This window comes from Biomphalaria glabrata, unplaced genomic scaffold (genome assembly GCF_947242115.1).
Source record: "Biomphalaria glabrata unplaced genomic scaffold, xgBioGlab47.1 scaffold_19, whole genome shotgun sequence".
Taxonomy (NCBI): domain Eukaryota; kingdom Metazoa; phylum Mollusca; class Gastropoda; family Planorbidae; genus Biomphalaria; species Biomphalaria glabrata.
Window position 1 is genome coordinate 1,294,502 of NW_026602932.1, and position 16,535 is coordinate 1,311,036.

At 30.5% G+C, this 16,535-nt stretch overlaps 1 long non-coding RNA gene across 1 annotated transcript in view; it reads left to right on the forward strand.

Annotated features, from left to right (window-relative positions):
• Window positions 1-16,214: 16,214 nt before the first annotated feature.
• LOC129924187 (uncharacterized) overlaps window positions 16,215-16,535 on the forward strand; it is a 269,681-nt gene continuing 269,360 nt past the window's right edge. Inside the window, exon 1 of the long non-coding RNA XR_008776168.1 lies at window positions 16,215-16,327. This is a non-coding gene — a long non-coding RNA (uncharacterized LOC129924187). The remainder of the gene's footprint in view (window positions 16,328-16,535) is intronic.

A 16,535-nucleotide genomic window follows, 5' to 3' on the forward strand; every position in this document is an offset into this window, starting at 1 on the left:
ATTGGCAATGTCTGAAGCTTCCTCCCATCTGGTGTCCACTGTTCTGAGGTCTTCCATGAAGGTGTGTCACCATGTTATATGAGGATGTCCCTGTTTGCACTTTCCTCGTATTGGCCTCCATGTCATTCTGTAGCACAATATCATTAACCATCTTCTCTATAGACAGTTCTTTGAACAGTTAAACTAATGTTAAAATTGTAGGAAAATTAAACTATCCCTTTAATTAACCTGTTTCATAACTTGAATGAATCCTAGAAAAACTTTTTAAAACAAAATAAACCTGATTTTATTTTAGATTAAAAAAGCTTATTATGAAAAATAAAAAAGATGTCAAACAATAGACAATTTAATTCACTTCAAAACTACTGCTTTTCATACAATCAACACAAGTGGTCATCTTCTATATCTGACTTCAACTTTATATTTCAAATAACTTTCATCATTTGTATTTCCTTCTCTGTGATGTTCTTATTCATGGTCACTCCAAAAACTATTCAGGCAAGACCAACACACAATCAATGACAAACATCAATATACATAATTAGTCCTCATTCTTAACCTCTGACCTACATTTATAAAAATGCAAATTTCATTTCTATGTATCTATCAACTCAAAAACTGTTTCTATGTTTGTTAATGTTATCCCCAGTACAGGAACCATTCAATCTTGCCCAGCAGACAGTCTCCTATGAATTAGAAGTTTATTAGACAAATGGTTTTAGAGATTCCAGTAGCCTATCATGATTCTGATCTGCACAACAAATCAATTAGTGTTATTGGTTCCTATACTTGGTAAGTGCTTACTATAAAAGCCAAACATAATAGAAGTACTAAGTTAACAATGGACTTTTTATAGATATGCATATATACAGAGACTGAACTAATTTTGTAATGTGAATGATAGCATCAAGTTAACTAATTCTTGTGCAATTAAAAGATTCTTTATTTTAGCTTTGTTCAACTTAAAAGTTATACAACTTAAATCTCATTAAAAAGAGCTAGGTTTTTATTTCCATTACCTTGTCATTGCAAAGAGCCAGATAAATTTTTCCAATTTCATGATTTGCTGTGTAGACTGTCCATTTCACACAGCAAACAATGCACTATCATTTGTAATATATTTAGTTAATAATAAAGTAAAGTTTCATTTCAGGCCTTGCAATCTATAGGGTAGATGATGTTAAGGTCATCTGTTTCTTTGGCCAATGGTTAAAGAGCATGGTATCATGTGGCCAGCATCTTTACTTTCCACAACTAAAGTCAGGTATCCATTAGAGTTGGTTGGACTCAGGGACGCCCTAAAAATTCTTAAATTAAAAATTGCAGTATTCACCAAGATTTGAACCCAGGACCCCAGGTTCAGAAGCCAAACACTTAACCATTCAGCCACCACGTCCCCTAATATATTTAGTTACTTAACATTTTTTTTTACTGATAATATAGTAGCAATTCTTTTATTTCTTAGGTCTGATATTTTTGTGGAAATAAATGTCCATATTCCCACCTTAAATTCTACTAGTCGAGTTTTTGTAGCTGCCAGAGTGGATCAAGGTGAATGTAATGTTTTTAAAGTTCAAGACATTTATTTATATGGACTTCAAAGTAGCGTATATCAACTTAGTAATGATTTTGGTAAGTAAACAAAGGCAGATTAAATACATTTAATAAGATATTACTTATTATGAAATAATCCTTATCATATTCTGACCCTTTTGCACAGGGGCGAACAGGGTATTAAAATGGGCCCAGGCATTAGCATATAACCTGGCCCAAAAATGGCAGGCCTAATTCTCTTCAAAATATGTAAAGTTTGATAATGTATAAAAAATTGGATGCATGCATATTGGATGCATGCATATGTATTTATAAATGTAAAAAAATGTTTTTACAGTAAAATAAGTTTGAAATGAATATCTAATAAAATGTTATGGAAACTTTTTTGTATTATTAAAAGACTAAAAAAAATGTAAGACTTACGTAACATTAAAAGCTCTTGCTTCTCTCTACATAACATATGTGATATTTACATTCAAGTAATAAGAAAATCCCAATCAGCACACAACTCCCTGCCATGTCTCTATTATATCTTATCTTATAAAATACAGATGTTACTTCTGCCATCAACATAAAATTCTCAAAGTGTTCTTGTGTCATGGTGCTTCTCAGCCTATTCCTAGAAAATGTCAATGTGCAGTATCTTCTTTCATAAGCCAAGCCAATTACAAGATAACAGTGTCTATCATGACATTAAAAACCTGAATTTCATAAACATCATTTTTCTTTTCTCTTGGCATTCACTTTTACACCATCCTCCTTTACTCAGGCAAATGAACTTCAATTTCTAATTCCATCAAAGTTGGCTGCTGCTTTCTTCACCTCTTCAAAATCTTGTCTGAGTGTCTTTATCTTGTTTTTGTTACACATGCTATGTAATATGCTCTCTGAACATCCAGGAAAATGGTCAATATGGTTTCATATCTCAGTTAAGAATCTTAGAATGCCATAGCTCTAAGAAAAGTTCATGTTTAACAAGTTTGTTATCCATAGTGGAAGTTGCTTCCATTTCACTACCTTGAAAACTAATCCTACATTTCCTGATAAATGCAGTAAATGTATAAACAAACATTTATTTGGTAATTAAAAAAAATTGATGGCTGCCTGGACGTGCAGTATATGCACTGGACTTTCCTTCGATTGTCTCAATGATCCAGGGTTCATACCCTGCTCGCTGCCATCTCCCATTGTCCTGTGGAAGTTTAGGACTAGGAAGTAGATTATATCCAACTCTGAAGGAACATCCGAAACATGTAACACATTAGATATCCTGCTAAGATGGTGGGAAGCTTGGTCAAAAGGCTAAGTGCACTTAAACTTGGCTTGGCTTGGCTACCTAGAAGGGGATTCGAGGTTCGACACCCGACTTGGGCAGAGTTGTGTTTACTGAGCGCCTGAAGGCAGCATGGAAAAACCTTCTCCTAGATATTCCTCCCCCCCATCCCCACTGGTTCACAACTGAGATTGGACCAAAGCGCTCTGAGCATGCTATAACCATGAAAGTAGCGCTATATAAAAGCCATAATTTATTTTAAGAATAGCTGCTGACTTAGGGTTAGTTTTAGGGCACTCCTGCAACAAAGTCAAATGACAGAAGAAATGAAAAGCCTGAAATTAATATTTAATTCTAACAATTATTTATATAACATCTAGTATTTCATCATTAATAATTTATAACATGTATTCTATAGCTCGAACCAAGATCACTCAACAAGGTTCAGTTCAAATTCCAGCTGGATGGCACATTTTGTCTTTGTTAGTTCAGGTCAGTAAATGAATGTTTTATGAGTCAATGAATGTTTTAGGTTGGCAGTTAATGTTTTTCTTGCATTATGTTATTAGTTCATGGCAATGACTCTTATGATTAATGAATGAATTATTTGAAATCTTAATTGAACAGGAAGTATTTCAGTGTGGAATTTTTACATCCAATTTTTTAAATTCACAATACACAAACTAAAACTTTAACCAAAGTTATAGATACATAATGGGTTAGAAAGGGGAAACAAGTTTTTAATTTAGTGCCATTAGCTCCTTTCTGATTTTTCATGTGTCTAAAAGTCTTCTAGTCTCACTATACAAAACAGGTGAAATCTTTTCACCAATGTCATGAACAAAATTATTAGAAGAGTTTATGACATTATGCTGATGTCACATGTTGATAGATGAATTCCCAAAACTTTTATGTACACAGAGCTATTGAAAAAGGCAATTAGAGCTGAACTTAGTCCAACATAATTATTCCTTGAATGAAATTGGCTTTTCATTGTGAATATTTTTGTCCATTGCCACTTGCAGAGAACCAAAAATGTAATGAAACTGTTCTTATTATCTCCTGCAATTTTAAAACTAACCTATTAAAATAGTTTCTGTTAGTAAACTGAGCTTGAGAAAACATTATGTAAAATGAATTAGACTGATACTTAAAAAAACTAAGCTTACTGTGTGTTGCTCAGAATCCTAAACATTTCTCTTTGAAACTTTTTGGAAGGAATCTTTTAATGTTTAAAACAGTGCTATATAAATAAGATGTAATTATTTTTATTTTTTAGGGTACAAATGCACTTGGAGCTTTTGATGGTGTTCTGTTCAATGCAACAATTCCCACCTCTCCAGCAGCTGGCTTTGCAGCTATTGGCACAGACAGCTATGGCTTGGATGATTTTATAATCTTGTATTAGATTCAGCTACTAATGGCTTGAAAATTATGCAAAAATATACAATGCTTATAAAATAGTAGTAGAATATTTAGTACAATGATCCAGTAAATAAGTAAATTTATTTCAATTAGTCTCAATATTGAAAGTCTTTATGCAGTCACTGCACAGATTTACTATTTTTCCTTGATAATTATAAGATTTAATACAACTCTACTAATACTTTTACAAGCCATCAGAATTACTATCACCACCTGTAAGGCTACATCTAAACACCTTTAGTTCTTATGTTAGTACTGGTTAACTTACAGGGTTAATTTTATTATAGCTAAAATGAAGCTGGGAATTATTATTTGGGATTGAATTGTTCTGACACAAAAATTCTTAAGTTGATTTTCTTAAGATGGGTGTGCCAATACTTTGAAATATCAAACAAAATATTCTCATGAAATCAAATGTAATTAGGTTTGGCTGTAATTAGTACAGGTACATGTTTTTTCTTAAATTTGTTAATACTCAAAATATTAAAAACATTCCATTTTGTATATGTTAAACATTTTTTTAAATTAAGTCATATTCAGAGAAGGTTTTATATATAAATAAATATATATATTGTATTCAGTGATTTTTTTATTTTACCATTTTCTAATATTAGTTTGTTAGCTCAATAACAATTAACCTTTTAGATTGTTATCTTTCGTAATGTTAAGACTAGAAAACAAGATCTCAAAATTATATTTAGGACGATAATTAAAATTACTTAGTCTTAGATAAAATAATTATAAAACAAAAGTTATATAAAGACATAATTGTACAATTTGAATGAATGATTATGTTTTGTATGTTCATAAAAAATTGTATAGCAGTGTTATGGAGTGTGTGTGTGGGTGTTTCCAAGGTAACATTGAGAAGTTAGTGATTGGTTGGTGGATATGCAGTGAGGATGGTGAAATTACAAATGTAAATTACCCAGGGATCTGAAACTGTACAGACAGGTTTTTTGTAGTGAGTTAGATTTTCTTTAAAATATCATTTTATATTATTGCTACTAGATTTATTTCATTTCATCTAGGTTAGTGTTAGGGTTAGTGTTATATTTAGTTTTGTTTCAAAAAAGAAGTTTTTTTCAAGTTTCACAATTAAATATATATATATATATATATATATATACAAGCAGTAGTTCTCACCACACTTTCATATGCTGGCAGAACTACCTTAAAAAAATGTTCTGCTGGAGGCTGGTAAGGGTAGTATAGAAGAAGACAGAACTACTTATCATTCAATAGCTGTTATGGGTTGGAAAATTATTCCACATTGGGGACGACTGCATGCCAAACGGTATCTTCAAGGATGGCATAACGGGGTGCCCCTGTAAGCACTATAAAGATTAACGTAGGCACCTTTTTGCCATAAGCACTATAAAGATTAACTCAGGCACCTTTTAGCCATAGAGGAAAGTAGGTTGTAAATGGGTTTACGTAAATCACTGCACTCAACCTTTATCTTCAGCATCATTATTATTATTAAACCATTACTCAAATTTTGCTTTGTTATTTTGCCATGTAGAGATTTAGTGCTGCTGGGGTGAACAATGCTTAAAAAAAATAAAAATATGCTGTGTTTTTATTTTGCCCAGTGGTGCCTCCCACATTTATGTCTTTTGTATTTTTCTATACCAGTTCTGTTACTATGCAAATGCAAAAAAAAAAATACAAGTTGTTGCACTATTGATATTTTTTATACTAATTTTGTATTTATATTATTATTTATTTATTATTATCTAAGCATCTGTTTGTATTTGAGCTGGGTAATGAATATAGATTCTTAAATTTAATTGTTGTTTGTTGCTTTTTTCACTTTTAAACTGTTACCATGTAAATTTTGTCTAGATGTGGAATGGTAATGTCTTATGAATTATAATGTGTTAGTGTCAATGAAAAGATTATGACATTACCATTGAGATTGAGAATGGTAATGTCTTATTGTCAATGATTACATTGAGAATGGTAATGTCTTAGTGTAAATGATTATATTGAGAATGGTAATGTCTTATAGTCAATGATTACATTGAGAATGGTAATGTCATAGTGCCAATAATGACAGTAAGAATGGTAATGTCTTAGTGTCAATGATTAGATTGAGAATGGTAATGTCTTAGTGTCAATGATTAGATTAAGAATGGTAATGTTTTAGTGTCAATGATTACATTGAGAATGGTAATAATTTAGTGTCAATGATTATATTGAGAATGTTAATGTTTTAGTGTCAATGATTACATTGAGAATGGTAATGTCTTAGTGTAAATGATTAGATTGAAAATGGTAATGACTTAGTGTCTATGATTAGATTTAGAATGGTAATGTTTTAGTGTCAATAATTAGATTGAGAATGGTAATGACTTAGTGTCAATTATTACATTGACAATGGTAATGTCTAAGTGTCAATGATTACATTGACAATGGTAATGTCTAAGTGACAATGATTACATTAAGAATGTTATGTCAATGATTAGATTAAGAATGGTAATGACTTAGTGTCAATGATTACATTGAGAATGGTAATGTCATTTTGTCAGTGATTACATTGAAAATATTAATGTCTTAGTGTCAATGATTAGATTAAGAATGGTAATGTTTTAGTGTCAATGATTACATTGAGAATGGTAATGTTTTAGTGTCAATGATTACATTGAGAATGTTATGTCAATGATTAGATTAAGAATGGTAATGACTTAGTGTCAATGATTAGATTAAGAATGGTAATGACTTAGTGTCAATGATTACATTGAGAATGGTAATGTCTAAGTGTCAATGATTACATTGAGAATGTTATGTCAATGATTAGATTAAGAATGTAATGACTTAGTGTCAATGATAACATTGAAAATGGAAATGTGTTAGTGTCAATGATTAGATTGAGAATGGTAATGTTTTAGTGTCAATGATTACATTGAGAATGGTAATGTCTTATTGTCAATGATTACATTAAGAATGCTATGTCAACCATAACTTTGAGAATGGTAATGTGTTAGTGTCAATGATTAGATTGAGAATGGTAATGTCTTAGTGTCAATGATTAGATTGAGGATAATAATGTGTTTGTGTCAATGATTAGATTGAGAATAGTAATGTCTTAGTGTCAATGATTAGATTGAGAATGGTAATGTCTTTGTGTCAATGAATAGATTGAGAATGGTAATGTTTTAGTGTCAATAATTAGATTGAGAATGGAAATGTTTTAGTGTCAATGATTAGATTGAGAATGATAATCACTTAGTGTCAATGATTACATTAAGAATGGTAATGTCTAAGTGTCAATGGTTACGTTGAGAATGTTATGTCAATGATTAGATTAAGAATGGTAATGACTTAGTGTCAATGATTACATTGAGAATGGTAATGTCTTATTGTCATAGATTACATTCAGAATGGTAATGTCTTAGTGTCAATGATTAGATTAAGGAATGTATTGTTTTAGTGTCAATGATTACATTGAGAATGGTAATGTTTTAGTGTCAATAATTACATTGAGAATGGTAATGTCTAAGTGTCAATGATTACATTGAGAATGTTATGTCAATGAATAGATTAAGAATGGTAATGACTTAGTGTCAATGATTACATTGAGAATAGTAATGTCTTAGTGCCAATGATGACAGTGAGAATGGTAATGTCTTAATGTCAATGAAAACATTGAAAATGGTAATGTGTTAGTGTCAATGATTAGATTGAGAATGGTAATGTTTTAGTGTCAATGATTAGATTGAGAATGTTAATGTCTTAGTGTCAACGATTAGATTGAGAATTATAATGAGTTTGTGTTTATGATAAGATTATGAATGGTAATGTGTTTGTGTCAATGATAAGTTTGAGAATGGTAATGTGTTAGTGTCAACAATTACATTAATAACGTTATGTCAATGATTAGATTAAGAATGGTAATGTGTTTGTGTCAATGATGAGATTGAGAATAGTATTGTGTCAGTGTCAATGATTAGATTGAGAATGGTATTGTGTCAGTGTCAATGATTAGATTGAGAATAGTAATGTGTTTGTGGCAATGATGAGATTGAGAATGGTATTGTGTCAGTGTCAATGATTAGATTGAGAATGGTATTGTGTCAGTGTCAATGATTAGATTAAGAATGGTAATTTATTAGTGTCAATGATTAGATTGAGAATGGTAATGTGTCAGTGTCAATGATTAGATTGAGAATAGTAATGTGTTTGTGTCAATGATGAGATTGAGAATGGTAATGTCATAGTGCCAATAATGACAGTAAGAATGGAAATGTCTTAGTGTCAATGATTACATTAAGAATAGTAATGTCTTAGTGACTATGATAACAGTGAGAATGGTAATGTCTTAGTGTCAATGATAAGATTAAAAATGGTAATGTGTTAGTGTCAATGATTAGATTGAGAATGGTAATGTTTTATTGTCAATGATTACATTGAGAATGCTATGTCAATAATTACTTTGAGAATGGTAATGTCTTAGTGTCAATGATTAGATTAAAAATGGTAATGACTATGTGTCAATGATTAGATTGAGAATGGTAATGTTTTAGTGTCAATGATGAGATTAAGAATGGTAATGTTTTAGTGTCAACGATGAGATTGAGAATGGTAATGTTTTAGTGTCAATGATGAGATTGAGAATGGTAATGTTTTAGTGTCAATGATGACTTTGGGAATCACTGGTGTAAATGATTAGACTAAGAAGGGTAATGTCATTGAATGGTAATGTTTTAGTGTCAATAATTAGATTGAGAATGGTAATGACTTAGTGTCAATGATTAGAATGAGAATTATAATGTCTTTGTGTCAATGAACAGATTGAGAATGGTATTGTGTCAGTGTCAATGATTAGATTGAGAATAATAATGTTTTAGTGTCAATGATGAGCTTGAGAATGGTAATGTTTTAGTGTCAATGATGAGATTGAGAATGGTAATGTTTTAGTGTCAATGATGACTTTGGGAATTACTGGTGTAAATGATTAGACTAAGAAGGGTAATGTCATTGAATGGTAATGTTTTAGTGTCAATAATTAGATTGAGAATGGTAATGACTTAGTGTCATTGATTAGAATGAGAATTATAATGTGTTTGTGTCAATGATGAGATTGAGAATGGTATTGTGTCAATGTCAATGATTAGATTGAGAATAGTAATGTGTTTGTGTCAATGATGAGATTGAGAATGGTATTGTGTCAGTGTCAATGATTAGATTGAGAATGGTATTGTGTCAGTGTCAATGATTAGATTGAGAATAGTAACGTGTTTGTGACAATGATGAGCCTGAGAATGGTATTGTGTCAGTGTCAATGATTAGATTAAGAATAGTAATGTGTTTGTGTCAATTATGAGATTGAGAATGGTCTTGTGTCAGTGTCAATGATTAAATTGAGAATAGTAATGTCTTAGTGCCAATGATAACAGTGAGAATGGTAATGTCATAGTGCCAATAATGACAATAAGAATGGTAATGTCTTAGTGTAAATGATTATATTGAGAATAGTAATGTCTTAGTGTCAATGATTACATTGAGAATAGTAATAATTTAGTGTCAATGATTATATTGAGAATGCTAATGTGTTAGTGTCAATGTTTAGATTGAGAATGGTTATGTGTTAGTTTCAATGATTATATTGAGAATGGTAATGTGTTAGTGTCAATGATTAGATTGAGAATGGTAATGTGTTAGTTTCAATGATTAGATTGAAAATGGTAATGACTTGGTGTCTATGATTAGATTTAGAATGGTAAAGTCTTAGTGTCAATGATTAGATTGAGAATGGTAATGTTTTAGTGTCAATAATTAGATTGAGAATGGTAATGACTTAGTGTCAATGATTAGAATGAGAATTATAATGTGGTTGTGTCAATGAACAGATTGAGAATAGTATTGTGTCAATGTCAATGATTAGATTGAGAATAGTAATGTGTTTGTGTCAATGATGAGATTGAGAATGGTATTGTGTCAGTGTCAATGATTAGATTGAGAATGGTATTGTGTCAGTGTCAATGATTAGATTGAGAATAGTAACGTGTTTGTGACAATGAAGAGCCTGAGAATGGTATTGTGTCAGTGTCAATGATTAGATTAAGAATAGTAATGTGTTTGTGTCAATTATGAGATTGAGAATGGTCTTGTGTCAGTGTCAATGATTAAATTGAGAATAGTAATGTCTTAGTGCCAATGATAACAGTGAGAATGGTAATGTCATAGTGCCAATAATGACAGTAAGAATGGTAATGTCTTAGTGTCATTGATAAGATTGAGAATGGTAATGTCTTAGTGTCATTGATTAATTGAGAATGGTAATGACTTAGTGTCAATGATTATATTGAGAATGGTAATGTCTTAGTGTCAATGATAACAGTGAGAATGGTAATGTCTTATACTCAATGATTACATTGAGAATGGTAATGTCTTAGTGTAAATGATTATATTGAGAATGGTAATGTCTTAGTGTCAATGATAACAGTGAGAATGGTAATGTCTTATAGTCAATGATTACATTGAGAATGGTAATGTCATATTGCTAATAATGACAGTAAGAATGGTAATAACTTAGTGTCAATGATTAGATTGAGAATGGTAATGTCTTAGTGTCAATGATTAGATTAAGAATGGTAATGTTTTAGTGTCAATGATTACATTGAGAATAGTAATAATTTAGTGTCAATGATTATATTGAGAATGCTAATGTGTTAGTGTCAATGATTAGATTGAGAATGGTAATGTGTTAGTTTCAATGATTAGATTGAAAATGGTAATGACTTGGTGTCTATGATTAGATTTAGAATGGTAAAGTCTTAGTGTCAATGATTAGATTGAGAATGGTAATGTTTTAGTGTCAATAATTAGATTGAGAATGGTAATGACTTAGTGTCAATGATTAGAATGAGAATTATAATGTGTTTGTGTCAATGAACAGATTGAGAATGGTATTGTGTCAGTGTCAATGATTAGATTGAGAATAATAATGTTTTAGTGTCAATGATGAGCTTGAGAATGGTAATGTTTTAGTGTCAATGATGAGATTGAGAATGGTAATGTTTTAGTGTAATGATGACTTTGAAAATCACTGGTGTAAATGATTAGACTAAGAAGTGTAATGTCATTGAATGGTAATGTTTTAGTGTCAATAATTAGATTGAGAATGGTAATGACTTAGTGTCAATGATTAGAATGAGAATTATAATGTGTTTGTGTCAATGAACAGATTGAGAATGGTATTGTGTCAATGTCAATGATTAGATTGAGAATAGTAATGTGTTTGTGTCAATGATGAGATTGAGAATGGTATTGTGTCAGTGTCAATGATTAGATTGAGAATGGTATTGTGTCAGTGTCAATGATTAGATTGAGAATAGTAACGTGTTTGTGACAATGATGAGCCTGAGAATGGTATTGTGTCAGTGTCAATGATTAGATTGAGAATAGTAACGTGTTTGTGACAATGATGAGCCTGAGAATGGTATTGTGTCAGTGTCAATGATTAGATTAAGAATAGTAATGTGTTTGTGTTAATTATGAGATTGAGAATGGTCTTGTGTCAGTGTCAATGATTAAATTGAGAATAGTAATGTCTTAGTGCCAATGATAACAGTGAGAATGGTAATGTCATAGTGCCAATAATGACAGTAAGAATGGTAATGTCTTAGTGTCATTGATAAGATTGAGAATGGTAATGTCTTAGTGTCATTGATTAATTGAGAATGGTAATGACTTAGTGTCAATGATTAGATTGAGAATGGTAATGTCTTAGTGTAAATGATTATATTGAGAATGGTAATGTCTTAGTGTCAATGATAATAGTGAGAATGGTAATGTCTTATAGTCAATGATTACATTGAGAATGGTAATGTCTTAGTGTAAATGATTATATTGAGAATGGTAATGTCTTAGTGTCAATGATAACAGTGAGAATGGTAATGTCTTAGTGTCAATGATTACATTGAGAATGGTAATGTCATAGTGCCAATAATGACAGTAAGAATGGTAATAACTTAGTGTCAATGATTAGATTGAGAATGGTAATGTCTTAGTGTCAATGATTATATTAAGAATGGTAATGTTTTAGTGTCAATGATTACATTGAGAATAGTAATAATTTAGTGTCAATGATTATATTGAGAATGCTAATGTGTTAGTGTCAATGATTAGATTGAGAATGGTTATGTGTTAGTTTCAATGATTATATTGAGAATGGTAAGGTGTTAGTGTCAATGATTAGATTGAGAATGGTAATGTGTTAGTTTCAATGATTAGATTGAAAATGGTAATGACTTGGTGTCTATTATTAGATTTAGAATGGTAAAGTCTTAGTGTCAATGATTAGATTGAGAATGGTAATGTTTTAGTGTCATTAAATAGATTGAGAATGGTAATGACTTAATTTCAATGATTAGATTGAGAATGGAAATGTTTTAGTGTCAATAATGACTTTGAGAATAGTAACGTCTTATTTTCAACAGTTACATTAATAATGTTGTGTCAATGATTAGATATAGAATGGTAATTTCTTAGTGTCAATGATTAGATTGAGAATGGTAATCACTTAGTGTCAATGATTACATTGACAATGGTAATGTCTTAGTGTCAATCATTAGATTAAGAATGGTAATTTCTTATTGTTTATTATTTCATTGACACTGGTAATGTCTTAGTATCATTGATTACATTGAGAATGGTAATGTCTAAGTGTCAATGGTTACGTTGAGAATGTTATGTCAATGATTAGATTAAGAATGGTAATGTCTTAGTGTCAATGATTACATTGAGAATGGTAATGTCTTATTATCAATGATTACATTGAGAATTGTAATGACTTAGTGTCAATGATTAGATTAAAAATGGTCATGTCTTAGTGTCAATGATTACATTGAGAATAGTAATGTCTTAGTGCCAATGAAGACAGTGAGAATGGTAATGTCTTAGTGTCAATGAAAACATTGAAAATGGTAATGTGTTAGTGTCAATGATTAGATTGAGAATGATAATGTTTTAGTGTCAATGATTAGATTGAGAATGTTAATGTTTTAGTGTCAATGATTAGATTTAGAATGGTAATGTCTTAGTGTCAACGATTAGATCGAGAATTATAATGAGTTTGTGTTAATGATAAGATTATGAATGGTAATGTGTTTGTGTCAATGATAAGTTTGAGAATGGTAATGTCTTAGTGCCAATGATATCAGTGAGAATGGTAATGTCTTAGTGTCAATGATAACATTGAAAATGGTAATGTGTTAGTGTCAATGATTAGATTGAGAATGGTAATGTTTTAGTGTCAATGATGACTTTGAGAATGGTAATGTGTTAGTGTCAATGATTACATTGAGACTGGTAATGTCTTATTGTCAATGATTAGATTGAAAATAATAATGACTTAGTGTCAATGATTAGATTGAGAATGGTAATGTTTAAGTGTCAATGATGACTTTAGAATGGTAATGTCTTAGTGTCAATAATTACATTAATAATGTTATGTCAATGATTAGATTAAGAATGGTAATTTATTAGTGTCAATGATTAGATTGAGAATGGTAATGTGTCAGTGTCAATGATTAGATTGAGAATAGTAATGTGTTTGTGTCAATGATTAGATTGAGAATGGTATTTTGTCAGTGTCAATGATTAGATTGACAATAGTAATGTCTTAGTGTCAATGATTACATTAAGAATAGTAATGTCTTAGTGACTATGATAACAGTGAGAATAATAATGTCTTAGTGTCAATGATAACATTGAAAATGGTAATGTGTTAGTGTCAATGATTAGATTGAGAAGGGTAATTTTTTATTGTCAATGATTACATTGAGAATGCTATGTCAATGATTACTTTGAGAATGGTAATGTCTTAGTGTCAATGATTACATTGAGAATGGTAATGTCTTAGTGTCAATGATTACATTGAGAATGTTATGTCAATGATTAGATAGAGAATGGAAACATCTTAATGTCAATGATTAGATAGAGAATGGAAACATCTTAATGTCATTGATTAGATTGAGAATGGTAATGTCTTAGTGTCGATCATTACATTGAGAATGGAAATGTCTTAGTGTCATTGATTACCTTGAGAATGTTATGTCAATGATTAGATAGAGAATGGTAATGACTTAGTGTCAATGATAACATTGAAAATGGAAATGTGTTAGTGTCAATGATTAGATTGAGAATGGTAATGTTTTAGTGTCAATGATTACATTGAGAATGGTAATGTCTTATTGTCAATGATTACATTGAGAATGCTATGTCAATGATTACATTAAGAATGTAATGTTTTAGTGTCAATGATTACATTGAGAATGGTAATGTCTTAGTGTCTATGATAAGATTGAGAATTAAAATGTGTTAGTGTCAATGAAAAGATTATGAATGGTAATGTGTTTGTGTCAAAAATAAGATTGAGAATGGTATTGTGTTAGTGTAAATGATTAGACTGAGAATGGAAATGTGTTAGTGTCAATGATTAGATTAAGAATGGTAAAGTTTTAGTGTCAATGATGCCTTTGAAAATGGTAATGTGTTAGTGTCAATGATTACATTGAGAATGGTAATGTCTTAAAGTCAATGATTAGATTGAGAATAGTAATGTCTTAGTGTCAATGATTAGATTGAGAATGGTAATGTCTTAGTGTCAATGAATAGATTGAGAATGGTAATGTTTTAGTGTCAATAATTACATTGAGAATGGTAATGACTTAGTGTCAATGATTAGATTGAGAATGGAATTTTTTTAGTGTCAATGATGACTTTGAGAATGGTAATGTCTTATTGTCAACAGTTACATTAGTAATGTTGTGTCAATGATTAGATATAAAATTGTAATTTCTTAGTGTCAATGATTAGATTGAGAATGTAATTAACACCAATTTTTCACAAAATACATTAAATTCTTACCATTACCATTACCTATCAATCAGTCTGTTGAACCATGGGGGCACCACATAAGATCTTTTGTTGTATACAAAGGCCATGATACTGATTATAGTAGTATGCCAGATGTCTGTTTCAGCATCTGAGTTAATAAAATAATGAAACTCCTATGACTGGGTACTGTCATCTTTCATATCTGTATTTAAAAAAAAAAAAACTGGATATACATTCCTCATAATCAGTTCCCATCCTGTTTGTCATTTAAATATTTTGGACATTCCTTTTACATTCCAGCCAAGATCTCGCAGCGGACAGTAGAAAATGGCAGTTTGAACTTCAGATCATTGTGTCAACCGTCTTGTGCAAACCACAAAACCAGGCAGTTTAATCAAGATCCACCTAAGAATGAAAAATACTATAAGGTACACTTTCACATTACATCTAGAAAAGGATAGCTATATTTAACTTGATCTAGTAGAAGATGTACAACTATCATACCCATATAATGTAGATTAACAAACTGATTCAAGATAAATACTATTAAGCCAATCCTACACCCATACTACTTGTATACATAAAATTGGGTGGATCTAGAATTTTAGATCTAGATAGACTAGATTCTTATTAAAATTCTAGATCTTTTCTATTAAGTAATAAAAACCTTTAAAATGTATTTTAATATGAATGAAGCTGAACAGAAATGATTGGAAAATAGTCGATGCCAACGCAGAGGCTCTTGTTCTCATATGAGCCATAGTTGTCTATTGACTGAAGGTGGTGGAGATAATTCAACAAGATGATTTACAATGTAATTCAAGAGATCTGTCTAGGTTAGTTCATTATTTTTCTTGAAGATTTCTATGATCAAGTCTAGATTTTCTAGATCTAGCATCATATACAATAATTTCTTGAGATCTAGTGCTAAGTCCTATACATATGGGATCTAGATCTAATCAAGATCTATCTAAAATCAGAATAAAAAATATGGAATGTCACACTAGATTTAGAATAGAATAGCAAAGTTTTACCAATATCTAGATTTTTAGTCCAGTAAATCAACTTATATAGATCAAGATATAAATTAAATTCACCTTTATCTATCCCTTAGTCTGTTGGACTGTTAAGGCACCACACAAGGTTTGTTGACCATTCTTTTCCTCACCGTCTTTTGAATGACTAATTCCTGAGAATAGTAAACCGTTATTGTTAAAGAATATACAGGTAATCAGTGCTTTTTTGTAAAGAAATAGGTGCCAGAGATCAGTGATGGATTGCCTTTTAACAACTAATAAATAAATAATAAACTTTAAAATACAAAAGTAACTTTTTCGCTGCATTGAAAAAAGTGCCGGTACGCTGTACCAGTGCTTACTGTAACGCTGCTGACCTGAAAAATTGTAGTTAAACTAAATAATACAGTAATATTAAG